Source organism: Lipotes vexillifer, unplaced genomic scaffold, assembly GCF_000442215.2.
Source record: "Lipotes vexillifer unplaced genomic scaffold, Lipotes_vexillifer_v1.1 scaffold1397, whole genome shotgun sequence".
Lineage (NCBI taxonomy): Eukaryota > Metazoa > Chordata > Mammalia > Artiodactyla > Lipotidae > Lipotes > Lipotes vexillifer.
In genome coordinates this window covers 239,591-254,824 of record NW_006794257.1, presented here as the reverse complement: position 1 = coordinate 254,824, position 15,234 = coordinate 239,591, and the positions used below count along the sequence as shown (strand labels likewise).

The 15,234-nt window shown below is 35.5% G+C and overlaps 1 protein-coding gene across 2 annotated transcripts in view; it reads left to right on the top strand.

Annotated features, from left to right (window-relative positions):
- Nucleotides 1–15,234, top strand: part of ALCAM (activated leukocyte cell adhesion molecule) — a 207,389-nt gene that overhangs the window by 1,634 nt on the left and 190,521 nt on the right. The window lies entirely within an intron of this gene.

The window sequence follows — 15,234 nt, the reverse complement described above, 5'->3', positions numbered from 1 at the left end:
GCGTCCGGAGCCTGTGCTCCACAAGGGGAGAGGCCACAACAGTGAGAGGCCCGCATACCGCAAAAAAAAAAAAAAAAAAAAAAAAAAAGGCAAAAGCCCCAACAATTAATATATCTCGCCTGGGAATCTCTTTCCTTGCCCTTAGGGACGTACCCTGGCACTGTCATCCTGAGACCCGCCGGGTGGCTGAAGTGAGTTGACCCTAACAGGAAATTCTGCGTGCTCTCCGTCGCTTGACCGAGCAGCAGGTTAATTTTTCGCTAGACATGAAGATTCGGGGGGAAATTTTTTTTCTCCCTTTGAAGTTTTGATCTCTAGCCCGTCGTAGACAATTGCAAATAAAACTCCTACTTCTTGTTATTTCGGCTTCTGTTTGTACTCTTGCCCCTTTCTTTAGTTTTTATCAAAGGAAAACTCACTTCCTTTTCGCGTCTTTAATTTCTGCACATCCCTTCAGTTGTTGGCATGCTGAGGTCAAAGAAGAGGTTTGAAAGCCTCTGGAGCTCTCCCAGAAAAGGGAGAGTGGGGCTCAGGGTTAGAGCCTGCAGATCCCTAGTGTTTGTGAACTGCCGCCGCGGTGTGTGTTGGTGGTGGTGTACGCGCGAGGTGCGTGCCCCCTCCCGTTCTGATCTCATTTTTAAAGTTCCATTTCGAGTCGAGGTAATGAGCTCACCTGCTGTCTTGAGGCTGGAGCAAGAGGCGTCTGTGACAGATCACCGGCTCTGGGGCTGGGACTGTGAATCGAGAGTCGAACAGGATTTAAAAGCAGGTGGAGGGGCGTGAGAACCCCCGGGGAGGTGGGAAGGAGAGACCCCCCCTTGGCTTTGGTACTGTACGGATTTCACTTTTTCCTGATCCCAGTGTCTGGTGTGAGAAGGAGGGGCACTCACTCTGGAGCCGAGGGGAGAGAGGAGGGAGGATGAGGGTTCTGTAGTTTGTTCAGTGCGAAGATCCACACGCCCACAGTCCCACAGCTGGTTTTCGGTTTAACCCCCTCGCCACTTGGAGAGCGTAGTCTCATCTACACCACCACGCTCGGACCACAGGCACACGCCCAGTTTCCTTTTCCGTGCCGGAATTTATTTTCAGTTGGGCCACTTCAGAGGACAGGTTTTTCCGCACATGTAACTGCTAAAAAGGGAGAGGTTCCTCCTTCTGATCTTCGCGGGGATTCTTTTGACGCAGCAAGCTCGCGCGTTTCTAGCCGGCACCCAGCTGCGCGCTTTCAGCTAGAGGGGCGGGCTCTCTCACCGCCGCCTACCCTCTGCTGATCTGCGGGTCAGGAGACTCAGACCCTCAGATCAGCGCTTTCCTTGAAATTACCCGGCTGGCAAATGCGCCAGATTTTCGGTGCGGCGTCAGTGTGTTTTAAAAGAAAGAATTATGGCACTAAAAGCGCCACGTCCAGACTCAGGGTGCAAGTCCTGGACGGCAAGAGCTCCTCCTCCAGAGCCTTCTGCACCGCTGAGCCCGGAGGGGATGCAGCACCAATAGCTGGCTTAGGCAAAGGGACTGAATGAAGGGCTGGCCCGCCTGCAGCTCTTCATTTCCGGAGCGGTTTTGATAGTGTGTCCAGACCTAGAGAACAAAAACTAGAGTTTGTGAAACTGCCTCTGCAGGTCTGTCGGTCTGTAGTCGCTACGTAGCCATGGATATATTTTAGGCATGGCATGTTACCTGTTTTGAAGGCAGGAGGAGAATTATCTATGAACCACGGAAACTGAATTCGGAGACGAAGGCAACGAAGTATGAGCTCAGCATCCGAGGGAGCAAGAATTTTATTATTCTCGTAGAAAGAGCGTCAGCCTGTGGTAACATTTTGTATTGCTTAAAAAAAAAAAGGCCTTCCTTGATTTTTTACAACAAGGAGATGGGCCCTGAACTGTTTCTTCTCTTGGATCATCTGTGTGCACCCCCTCTGGAATGTTTCTTAATTGCTCACTGATAAAAAGTTCATTCCAAGACGTAAGCACACTTAAAGCTTTTTTTTTCAGTGGGTTATCATGTTTGGAATGTATCCGTTTATCTCAATAGGCCTTGGAAAAAGCATCAATTCAAATAATGTCCTTTCAGACTAACTGATGTGGGACTATTAAAATTTATAATTTCAAAACTGCAGACTGCTTAGTAGGCAGTAATACTGCTTTTTCTTTGATTATTTATTTAATCCAATAGCAATTTATGATTTAGTGGGGCACTATTTTCAGTAGACTGCTTTCCTAGGTTTGTTTTGGGACCATTTACCTTCAGGCAGTTGAGCAAGTCATTTCACCATTTTGGGTTTCAGGATTCTCATGTGTAAGGAAAAGGGTGGACTAAGGCTCTGCTCTCTGAGAGCTCTGCCAGCTCAACCGTTTGTTTCTAATGACCTAGGGTAAAAAGCCCATTTAGGCAAGGCAGAGTCATTTTCCAACTGTATTTTTCTAATGCTTTCAGACACCCTGGACAGACACGATTCATATAAGTTGTATTACTAGAAAAATGTCAGTGGCTCCCAATTGCTAGCTTTCTGTCTTTTTTCCTACTTTTATAAACTTGTATCTTGTGATTACTCCTCCAAGCCTGAATAAGGCTATTAAAAAAATGTATACTGGAGAGAATTAGTCTCCCATTCTCCTAGGAAAAGAGACCCCAACAGTCAGAAAGGGCTTTAGTCATAACAAAGCAAAACAAAACAGAAAACCATTTATGCAACCCATCCCTTCTGGAAGACTGGCTCTATTTAAACTTCATATATAGTTCCTAGAATAAAATGTCAGTGATGGTTGATGATATGTTTATGTGACAAAGCCTTACATGTACACCCTAAAAAGGCTCCTAAACAAAGAATTTGATTTGCTCCATAGTTGTAAGTACAATACAGAAGGAAATAGAAAATAATAATGCTTTCCCATTGTTTTCAAATCTGTAGAAATCCAAAATATTTTCATGACTAGATTCCAAACTTTTTCTGACTTTTTAGAAAATTCAAACTAGCATATCTTTTAAAATAGAAATTTAGAAGAAAATGCTTGTTTACTGTGGACTTATTAAAAAGAAGAAAATCAATAAAAACCTACTTTAAGACTCCTAAGTGTCAACAAAAAATTCTTTATAATGGAGTCAGTACTCATGTGTTCAGTTATTAGCTGTGCTGCATAAGAATGTTGTAAACTTGGGGGAAGTTATTTTTATACTCCTTTTTATTTCCCATCTGTAAAATTATCTCCCTATGTAGTACATTGTTCTGATTTTGGTGAGATTAGTAACTCCCTTGCTCAGCATTTTGAATTTTTCAAGTAAAACATGCTATATTAAGACCTTTATTATATTCTTAATAGAATAACACATTTTAATTTATTCCACTTAATTATCACTTTGACCATTTTATTAAAAGCAGGCAAAAATGTTTCTTTTCTTTTTTTCTCCCTCAAGTTTTCATGACACTAAATATAGGCCTCTGTAAAACTGAGCACTAAGTTGTCAGCATTGCTTAGTGTAAGATGGCAGCTTTTTGTCATATAGCATTTTAAATGCTTTATAATCACCTTGTTTTATATTCCCAAACACACCTCTTTTTGTTCTGGCCATCTATTTCACATAAAACATCATCAAAGAGTTCTAGCTCTCTGACACATGCAACATGTTACCCCAAATACGCAGGAGAGCAACATAGGTACAGATATGATAAAAGAGTATCTCTGTACCTGTGTGTATACATGGAAACTTAAATTTAGTTCTTCTCAAAGTGTTCATTTTATTCTTCACTGTTAGGTTTTCAAAAGGCCCATTTTATTTCTCACACATGAGTGTATGTGGCATATTAAGACGAGCTAACTCACTGGAATACTAAAGAAAAATTTCTTGGCAGTGTTATGTGATGAATTAATATTTATTTGGTTATTACTTTTGGATATCAGCTCATTTTTATTTTCAATAAAATGTCCAGGAAAATGTCCATTTATATTTCTCATTACTTTTTTTTATTAGGGCAGAAGTTTCCTTTCCCTGTGGAGAACAAAGCCAAGACTAAAATATATCTTCTATGTTTAAGAAGAGAATATTATAGGCTCTTTGATAAGGTTAAATCGTACAATTATTACAAGTATCCCTATACTGTACAAAATGTTATCGTATATTTGGAGTTACTGATATTTTCATCCAGCTTATTTCTCTGTTTAAATAACAAAATGTATGTTCTTTCCCCCCAACCTTATTAGACAGAATACCATATATATTTCAGCTAGGACTAGTTCCATTTGTGCTATGGTATTCAGTAATTGTTTTATGGTAACCTATTATCATAGCCCATTATTGTAGTGTATGTTCCAAGAATGAAATTAGCTTTTACTGCTTCCTCTCTTATTTATCCAGTCAGTTTTCAATTATCCATTCCATTCAAGGGGCAATCAGAGTTGTGCAAAATCCAAAATAGTTTCTAATCAAAGGATTACATAATTCAACTTTGAGTTGAGGTACTTCAATGAACATGACTGTGTCTGATTTTCTAGCATTGCAATAAAATGAAACAAAATTGTGGGAGAATAGACTAATCAGAAATTAGACAGCTGTCCAGTTTCCCTGGCTTGCTTCCTTGCCTTTTTTCCCCTAAAGCTCTGTTCTCTATCACTCCATGATCCATACATCCTGGTATATCCAAGACACTCCTGGTTTATGCCTGGTTTATTCGATTATTAATGGTACCCTTTTTATTCTCAAAAGTGCATTTTGGATGGCAAATCTGATGAACACAATAATGGTTAATGACTTGACTGTCTATGTGTCTGTCATAGAATACTTAACTATAAGACATTCCTCAACCTGACAAACTGAATATTTCTAACCTTTTTTATTTAAGTATCAGCTATAGTGAAGTATCAATAAGGGGTTATATGCCTCTTTAATATCAAGTATAAGAGATATAAGGTTATGGCTGGAACCCCAGAATATTGTAGTAGGTGTGGAACATTAAGGATTCCATGGATTGGAGTGGAAACCGAATCGACCTGAGATGCCAAGAGAATAATGATGTTTGAAATTCACCTGGGAGCTATACTTAGCCATGCAGTTATCTAGGGAAGGCCTGTTTCAATTTGATACTGAAATCCTTTCTTAGCCAACTGCACAATTCCCATTCTGTTCTTCTGTGAGGTTTCTCAGTAGCTCCACTATCAATTTAGATCTAAAAATAAATTACCAAGGATGTCTATAAAATTGAAGGAGGGTCTCAAGTCTTTTTGTACATGTGAACTACAGTTGTATCAGTTAGACATGGTGACCTGACTTGGGACAGCCAACAATATAGCCAGAACAGTTGGTGCCAAGACTGACTATTCCTAATTGATCACCCACATGTTATTTGGTTCAAATATCTCTGAGTCTCCCAGATATTAAGAAAACTCCAAAAGCAGATGGACGTAGGAAAGGTGAGAGGGTATTTTCTAAGCACACGGGTAAAGGATGCCATAGATTTGTCCTTAATAAGACGGATTGAAGGGAGTAGGCATTGGACACTGTGGCTAAAACTCTTGTCAGCATATTCCCAAGTACTTTCCCTAATAGTAGGGAGGTTTCTGGCTATAAAATTTGCCTAGCTCCAAATCAAGCAAAAAACAGAAAAATAAGTCTTGCTACTCTTATTAAAATTTTGAACCACAGTGTATCAGTTAACTATGCCACATAATAAAGTACTCCAAAATAAAGTGGTTTAAAACAGCAACCATTTTATGTAGTTCATTATTTTGCAGTTTGGCAATTTAAGCTGGACAGTTGGATGCTTTTCTGATTTTAGCTCCATGCCATTCTACTGTAGTCTGCTGTGGGTCAACCTATGAAGCTTTGCTTCTGGGATTTGGCTGGTTGTTGTTCAGGAAAAAATAATTTTTCTCCATGGTCTTTCATTTTCTAATAGGCTTCCCTAGGCTAGTTCTCTTGATGGAAGTCTACCTCTCAGGATAGTAGTGAGGGTTATGGCAACAGCAGGGACCCTTACTGCAGATCCTCAGCCCCATATTCACAGTCTACACCCTCTTCTTTCAGATTATTGGGCAAGAAATATGATAGAGGCTCATATATTATAGAGCAGCGTCCAGTAAGAGTACTGTTTCCTACTGCTCAAACTTTATCTTCCCCAGGAATAAAATTATGGAAAGTGTATATGTGTGTGTGTGTGTGTGTGTGTGTGTGTGTGTGTGTGTGTGTGTGTGTGTGTGTGTAGGGAGAGAGAGAGAGAGAAATTGAAGGGTTAAAGGCAGGCAATTCATGATCAGAAGCTAAAATGTGGTAGAAGAGGGGTTATTGGAAAAATGAGAAGGTGCCTTAGATGTCTATCTTGTTCAGTTCTCTTATTTGACAGGTGAGATAGATGAAGATACAGGTAAAGAGATTACCTAAAATTCAGTAGAAGATTAACCACCATTTTTAGAGACAACAATGTTCTTAGTTTGATGTATGTTTAGACCCATAGGTTCAAGGTTTTGGAGCTATGAAGAGCCTTAAAATTACTAAGCTACTTGCCTAAGGTCATACTGTTAACCAATCCAAAATTAAAACTCTTGTCAATTAACCATTCAACATATAATAATAGCATTCAATAAATATTTATTGTGCTCAATATGTGCAAAGCATTGGGCTTGGTGCTGGGGATACTGCCATGAACTAGTTACTAAATAGCCAAGGTCCACTGTCTCTCCAAGAAATTATGTTCTCTCTGGGAAACAGACATCAGTCAACTAATTATATAATTATTTGCTAGAACTTTTGCTAAGTACGGCAAGGGCACATAAAGAGCATTTTACATCAGTGTGGCCAAATTTGGTCTGGAGTTTAGGAAAAACTCAGAAAAGTTCTTTCAGGAAGTGATATCTGAAGTACGAGATGAGAAATAATCAAACAGAAGATATGGGCTGAGAGAATGGAATGAGTGAAGACACTAAGGAGGAGGAACATGGCTCTAACTCCTGGAGGTGACCAGGAATTCCTTGAAGTTGTTCAAATACTTGTTTTGTAATTTCCCCAATTTACTTGCCAGTTACGGGGTTCAGAAGAGGATCTCTTTGATTTTATTCAAATGCTTATATACTATCACATATCTGCATATAAACTTCCCACCCTTTAAACATATCTAGTGAGAACATACTGTACCTTTCCTTTTTCACTTTGCAGCACATGTTGGAGATGAAGAGAATATCTAATATCAGCACATATAGCTCTACCTCATTTTTTAACATGGTGTATTGGAGTTTATTGTACACACCATAACTAACCGTTTCCCCAGCTTTTGGAAATGTAGGTTGTTTCTAATCTATTTGTTACAAACAATACATCAGTGGACATCTTAATACTTGTTCTTGTCCATATGAGCAATTATGTTGGCAGGAAAATGTCTTAGAAGTGAAATTGCTGAGTCAAAGAATATGTGTATTTTTTGTTTAGAAAGAAATTCTAAAATTATGGTTCAAAGAGTATATACTATATTGTATATTTGAAAGTTGCTGAGAAAGTAGATCTTAAAAGTTCTCATCACAAGAAATGATTGTAACTATATGTGGTGATGAATGTTAACTAAACTTATTGTGGTAATCATTTTTGCAATATATACATCTATCAAATCATTATACTGTACACCTAAAACAAATATATCTCAAATATATCTCTATTTAAAAAAGAGTATCTTTAGTCCCCGCTAAAGTATATGGGGATGTACCTTCCCCATACTTCCTCCATAACTCTGTACTATTACTATAACTTCTTAAAAACCAGGATATGTTGGTTCTTATTTATTTAAAGTTTATGGAAAAAATGAGAATTATAGGAGTAATAGGCACACACACTCATATGTAAGGCAAAAGCTATAGACAGATTTGTGCCTAAATTTTTATACATGAGATGGAGCCACAAATGCAGGAAAGAAGTGCATTTATTATGAATTATTATCATTGCTCTTTCCACATAAGATGGGTAACTTTTAGAACATAAACCATGTAATTGTAAGCCATATTTTCTTCCATTTTAGAAGATTCATACTCTGTGATATGAGATTAACTGAAGCAGTGGATTAACAGGCAACAAGATGTGAACCTTAAGTGTAGTTGATAATGTTTTTCATTACACAAATGGTTTCCAAATATTCGTGTTTGTTCATTGTAGATGCAATATACGTCTAACTAATGCCATTTTGTAAACCCAGTTTAATAGTTTTACTAAACAGACTTCAGTTATTTTTAAGTAAATCATATTTTGAACATTTCTTCCAACAAGTTTGTTTTAACAGGCTTGTCAAAATTGTTTATGAGCTGATAAAAATACCATCTTCTGTAAATTTATTAAAAAAATCAGTGCTACTAAATGTTTCACCCTGTAATTTTTGGACCTATTGTGAAAAGGAGTAAAATATATTTTTATAGTTACTTTTATTTTAAAAAAAAACATAAAATATGTACATGAAGAGTTTTCAACAAGCATATGCTGAAGATATATTTTTAAAACAAGGCAACAAACACTCATAATGGACTTAATATTAGTATGTACATACTGTAATTTTATGAAACTAAAGCAGTTTCTGCTTAGCACTTAGTTTTAAATGTCCAAACTTGTGGCATTTATACTTCATTCTGCAAGCATTTTCTCTATGTGGTGATGGGTATGACACTTCCCAACAAAAGTGTTTATGTTGGTCATAAGGCATAGGTTTTATATTTCTGCAGAGATGAGCATGGGTCTAAATATGAATAATGCTTTTGATATCAGATCTAAGAGTAAAATGCAATACATATTTGGATTTACCCTGTTGGGTTAATCCCCTACTCAACCCAACCCCAGTATATGGTAATTTTGTTCTCAAATAGAAATTTTCCTTTAGAAATGATTTATTAGCATATGATAAAATTGTTTTTCTTATCATACTAGGATGGCAAATAAGTATCTGCTTATTAAAACAAAACCTGCATCTGTTCAACTTTTTTTCTCTTTGCTGATAAGAAGTATGTCTTCTTTCTAAAACAAATGATAAAACAGTAAACAGAATAGAATTTCCAGGTATAGTTTAGAGGTTATCATTTTTTAGAATTGATCCTAAATGTTCAGCTAGAAATGATTTGAACTGCCTGAGTAGTGACTTTTTGTGTACAGTGTGGCTATACCTCAGTGGTATTAAAAACTAATTGCTTAATTTTTATAGACTGTCAAGGCTTACAGGTTTCACAGACTGTCAATACATAGCATATATTCCATTGCACAAGAGCTCAAGAGCTTGGACTCTGTATCAGAGCATTAGTTTGATTACTGTCTCTTGTCTTTTTTTCTCTTTTGTAAAATGAGGATTACAGTACTATCAAGTTCATTTGATATGAATTTTCAAAAAGATAATGAGTGTATGGCACATGTCTCAGTGCCTGGCACACAGTGGACTCTCAACCAATAATAATCATTATGAATCACATTTTTAAGTAATCACAATATTATAGTAAATGCCAGTTTATTCATATCAGAAAAATATGTGTAATAGCGCATTTTACTGGTTGGAAGATATATTTAGTTCCATTAAACTACATTTTTGAGTTTCCATAACAAAATTGGAATTCATATTCTTATTAGGATGTATCATAGTCCCAGTATCTGTCAAATAACTTTTTAGTTTTACCAACTCAAGGAAAACAAAAGAAAAACGCAAATTGAAAATTGCAGCCTTAAAATGTAATTTCCTGCAAACAAAAACCGTGAAAGAGAAAGAACACATTCTAAAATTATAAAGACATATGTAATTTACAATATTATTCTTAGAAATTGATATTGCATATGTGCTTCTAAAATTTGAAAGGTACTAGATCTTAGAAAGTGAAAAAATTTACAATTATTATAATAGAATTGTTTTGAAGATAAAATTATGATTTTAAATACAAGACATATCTTCTCAACCATAATTCAATAGAGGGAGCTCCACTACTTTTTTTTGGTGAGCACTGGAGGGTGCTTTATTAATTATGATTTTCTGGTGACCTCTAATTTAATGGTGAAATTATTAAAAATCTGTAATTTTAATATTAATGTTTTTTGAAATTGAGTAATATCTTCCTCTTGTTAATGGAATTCAAAAAATGCTTCTACAAATAATTGTTTTAAAACCCTAGTTCTTAGTTCCCTATACCCTTTGGATAATAAATCACTAGAAGAAATTAAAGTAGGTGTACTCTTGAGAAGCATACTTTAATATAGCAAAGCATCAAAGGAGAACAAAGTTTATTTCCAATAAAATAATGAATATTTTGATAATACTTTTATGGTATCTATTAAGTGAAAACAGTTATGTATTAGAATAGGAGAAGAAAAATAGTATTTTTCTCACTCTGCCTAGATTTTTAATTAAGTGATTATAGATTTCTATGTGGAAATGGCCTATACTCATATCTTTCCCTCTTTTTGATTTTCCCCAATACCCCCTTGATTTAGATAACTCCAACTATATTTTCAATCTAAGTTGATATCCATCACCTGTATGACCCTGACAATTCATTTACCCTTTATGAGGTTCACTTTTGTCAAGGAAGTATTGTCTCCTATGATTTCTAAGATCTTTGCAGCTTAAAAATTCTAAGATTCAAAATTATACATTGATTTAGAATATTTTATATAGGTTTGAATCAATGGTAAGCAATAATTTTTACTGGAGGTCCAGTTAAGGAGAAAAAGGTTTTAAATGACAATCCCCATTTACTGTTTATTCAAAATGGAAATTATTTTTTGAGTTCTGCAGAAAATTGCATAATCTCACACATAGACCTCCTAATTTATTTCGAAAATGCCATCAGTTAAAGAAACGGCCCAGTTCTCTGGTACATGTAAGAATCTCCAAAACAGAGACAGATTTTAAACATTGCATATTAAAATTAGATATGTGCTCTTGTGGCCGTGCTGGTAAGGCAGCCTCGGATTGAGGCCTATAGTTTATGCATTACGGTTTTAAGTGTACTTTCAAGTAAGTGCTGGTTTTATTTAGTTTTCTTTCTGTGATAGATTAGAGTTTGAGAATGTGGCTTCTGGAGCCAGACTGTGTGGTTCTGAGACCTGTATCTCCATCCTCCACCCTCCCAGCCGGTTGACACTGGGCAGATTGCTTAACCCGTCTTCTGTCCTAATTTGTGCAGTAGGGACAAACTCATTCAATAGTATGACTGTCAAATAATACGCTCTCAATAAATTGTTAGTATTACTGAAATATTTAATTTCAGTTAATCTTTCCACCTTCCCGCAAATACAAATATAAACCCAACTTACTCGGATGAGTACATAAAGAAGACAGGTCTCAGGTTGTTCAAAATCATAAAATTGATACCTGTAGCTCCTCCCCACTCCACCTTTTTTTCCTACTCAAGAAGTGGAATATTAATGAGAGTAATGTCATATTATTTATTGGGCATAACCTTGAATCTACTCACTATATAAAATAATCATTCACAAATGCCTAGACTTTATCCATTAATTATTAGTATTATATTCATGATGACACAATTATTATCTGATAATGAAACATCATTGCATTGTGATCCTGTGTTTGAAATCTAAACTTAGAGGTAAAATTAAGGCTAAAAAAGACACCTTGCAGATTGTAGTTCACAATGTCTGAGAGCATATTGCTGTTTTAGGTCATTTCTGTAAGTTGTAACTTAGGAGTAAGAAAATGTGTGTGTGCTTATAACAGATTTATGTAGACTCTAGATTCTGAGTAAAATAGAGTAGTGATCATAAGAAGTTTTAAGGAAGTGAACAAAATAAACAGTCTAAAGTTTTCCCTAACTTCAGTCTAGCTCCCCTCCAATCTCTTCTCCCCTCTGCCATTAAAATGAGTAAGATATGAATAGAATCTTGTAACTGCTCTGCTTAAAATACTTCAATGGCTCCCTGTTACAGTAAGGATAAACTGCAAACTTATTAGCATAGCATTTAAGGTCCTTCATGCATTTCTCAACACAGTCTTTCTTGGAAGTCCATGCTCCAGCCATACTTCTAAGTGTGCCATGGCATTCTTGTTTCCTGTGTTGTTCATGTCACTGTCTTCTTCCAGAACTCTCTCTGCATCCTCCCCCATCACCCTCCCTTTGTCTGAAAAATAACTTGTATCTCCATCCTTCAGAACACAGTTTAGATTCCATCTTCTCCAGAAGTTCTTCGTTGATCGTCCTAAAGTGTCCGTTCAGCATAGTTCCAGAGCTAATTTCACTTATTGCCTATTGCCTGTTTATTCATTTTTCTCTACTTTAGAATATTTTTGTGTTCTAGAGGCAGGGGCTATGTCTTAGTCTTTTTTCTGCTCAGTGTCTACTGATATACAGTATATCCCCAGTACATATATGATGATTGAATAAACACATTAGTCAAAATTAGAAATATCAATTATTAACAAAGCCTACATATATTCACATATGAATTAGAAATATCTGTATTGAGACAATTTGTCAATTGCTTTTAAAAATTTAGTTAGAGAATGACTAATATCCTGAATTATGGTTCTTGAAAAAAAAAAAAAAACAGTATTTGCTGTATTCTACCCAAGCTACGCAATGAAGTATAAAAAGAAATGAAATAAAGTTAGACTAATTTTTCTTCCAGGTGTCAATCCAGATTAACATAAAATAAAAACCTTAATAACTGTCTTCTTTGAGTTTTCATAGACATTGAACATTAAATGTAAGATCATCCAGAGAAATACAAAAAATTATTTAAACTGATTTATTTAACTAAGTTTTTCTAGAATAATTCTAGGAACACATTCTCAGTAGGCAGTAAATGACTGGTAATATTTTTATTTTTCCTGTTTTTAATTCTTAGATTAAACCTTTGGATCAGGGCATTTTCCTGAATATGGCAAAAAGAGTATAGAAAAGATTTCATGAGAAGTTGATCAATCGCACAGGCAATATTGAATATATTTGTACCACAGAAAATATGTGTGTATTGTGGACCATGCCTTGAATGCTGTTAACAGTAAAATATCAGAGATAATTCAGAGAAAATCTAGTGTTACTTTTGCAGAAGGATTTTTTTATTGACGAATTAAAAGAATTCAGACACAAACCTAAGAAAAAATGGAAAGATTTTGTTTTTACTGAAAAATAAACCTTGTGCTCTTGAAACTGACATCTTTTCTCTGGGCAAAATAATCTAAATCCTTATAATCTTTTTAATTAAAGTCTTTTTTTTAAATAAGCCTTTATTTTATTTTATTTTTTCTACTTTACTTTGGATCCTTCCCAGTTGTTCTGAATTTTAACTTCCCTATGGTTTTATTCCCCATAGAAAACATTGTTAGTAAATTTTTACTTCTATGGTCTGATAGTCAAGTCCTGAATTCCCACAGAGAAATTCTAATGTTTTTCTAATATGTTATAAAAGTTACTTGTCCAGAAAACCCAATATAAATGCAACATGTTGTCACTGATAGCTCCCATGTATTGTATACCTGCTGTGCTCCATGCACAGTAGTACTTTACAAAAGAATGACCAATATATTTGTATAATCAATTTAAAATGTAAAAACTGTACTTTTTATTTTATTTTTTGAATTACAAAATACTCTCACTTTCAGCCTTTACAATATAAGACTTTGAATACAGTATAGCATATGTATCAAAAAGTAATCAGAGCAAAGGTATTATCAAATAAAGCCAAGTAAATGAGACTTTCTCTTTCTTTAAATATATAAAACTGGTTGGGCCATACCAATGACCTGTTAAGAGTCTGGATTAATCAAGTAGTCTACATGAAAATTATTATTTTTTATCTCTTCTACTTGAAAAAATGTTACCCATTTCTATGACAAATATTGCATGGATTCTTGGGTTCTAATATAGATTTCACATTAATGATATTGTGATCCAACAAAATAATCTTCCCACAGACATGTCAGACAACATAAAAATAATAGAGATTTCACTTTTCCATGGAAGCAGAATCTAAGGTTAATACAATGAAATAATTTTCCTCATCAACGAGCCTTATTTTATTCTATGTGAATAGGTTTAAAAAATTAAATTTTACTATAATGGGTGTAATTACAGAAAACGTTGAGTGTTCTGTATATGCTGTAGAGGGCATGTGATACTTAAGGGGGCAGCTTGTACTACTGAGGAAGGTACAGGAGGGAATGAGTGGACCTCTCTACAGAGAGAAAAGAAAGACAAAACCTGAATGCTAGCATGAAAGAGAAATTGCTGTTTAAAAAGAGAGAACCACAGATTGCTTACGTGGACCAGTAACATCATACTATAAAATAATTTTTATTTTCGGCTCTGCATGGAGTTGATAATACACTCTAATAATTCCAAATTTGAATCTCTCTTCTCAATAACTAAAAATCACTTAATTTTTTATCTTGGAGAGGGGAGAACAATGGCTGGAAATAAACTTCTTACAGAGAAATTTTGATGTAAATCTCTATTGAAATCCAGATACTTATTGACCAAATTTAGCAGTGCTTATCAAATTCTACAATAGCAGAATGTGAATTCATGGTTCTTTATCAAAGTTGAGTAATTCTGAACAGTCTAGGGCATATCATTTAATAGTGAAATTATATAAATATACAATACATCCGTCAGTTTCCAACTGAGCGTATTTGTGTATACTCAGATCTTTGGTGAGTGCTAAAGGCTTATCTGTACAGATTCAGTTCCCTGAACCAGTGAGAATCTAGTAAGACAGTGTTTTTGAAACTACTCCCCCCAAGAGATGGATGGAACGTATACTATTAATATAGTATTGAATGATCCGCTGTAAACCTAGAGATCAGTGGGCCTGAGATAAGACTTGAGCATTGGGATTTTATTTCGAAGAGTGGGGCTGGGCTGGAATAAAGAGTTTACTTCCCAAGTGTGCAGAGGAAGTTAAAATTAGAGAAATGAGTATAACAGAGAGATGAGTGGGTGACTAGTCAAGTTCTGGACAGGGAAGTCTGATGGGTGAACAAATCTGAAGGAAGAAGAAATGGATTTTAGAAAACCAGAGTTAGGAAGACAAAACTGAACCAGTGAAACGTGTTTGGTTAGAACAGGTGCCTCTACATCTGTTTGGAATCAACTATGCAATGGTTCATGCACGGGCCAACTGAATAGAAATATTCAAGGCCATAATAAACTGCAGATTTGGTTCTACTTACAGCTTCCCTCTCTTGGTTTATTCATAAAGAGAGAGCCCAAACAAATCCATTCTCATTGGTTAGGGACATTATTATCCATTCTTAGATTTTGCATGACTTTTCCCTAC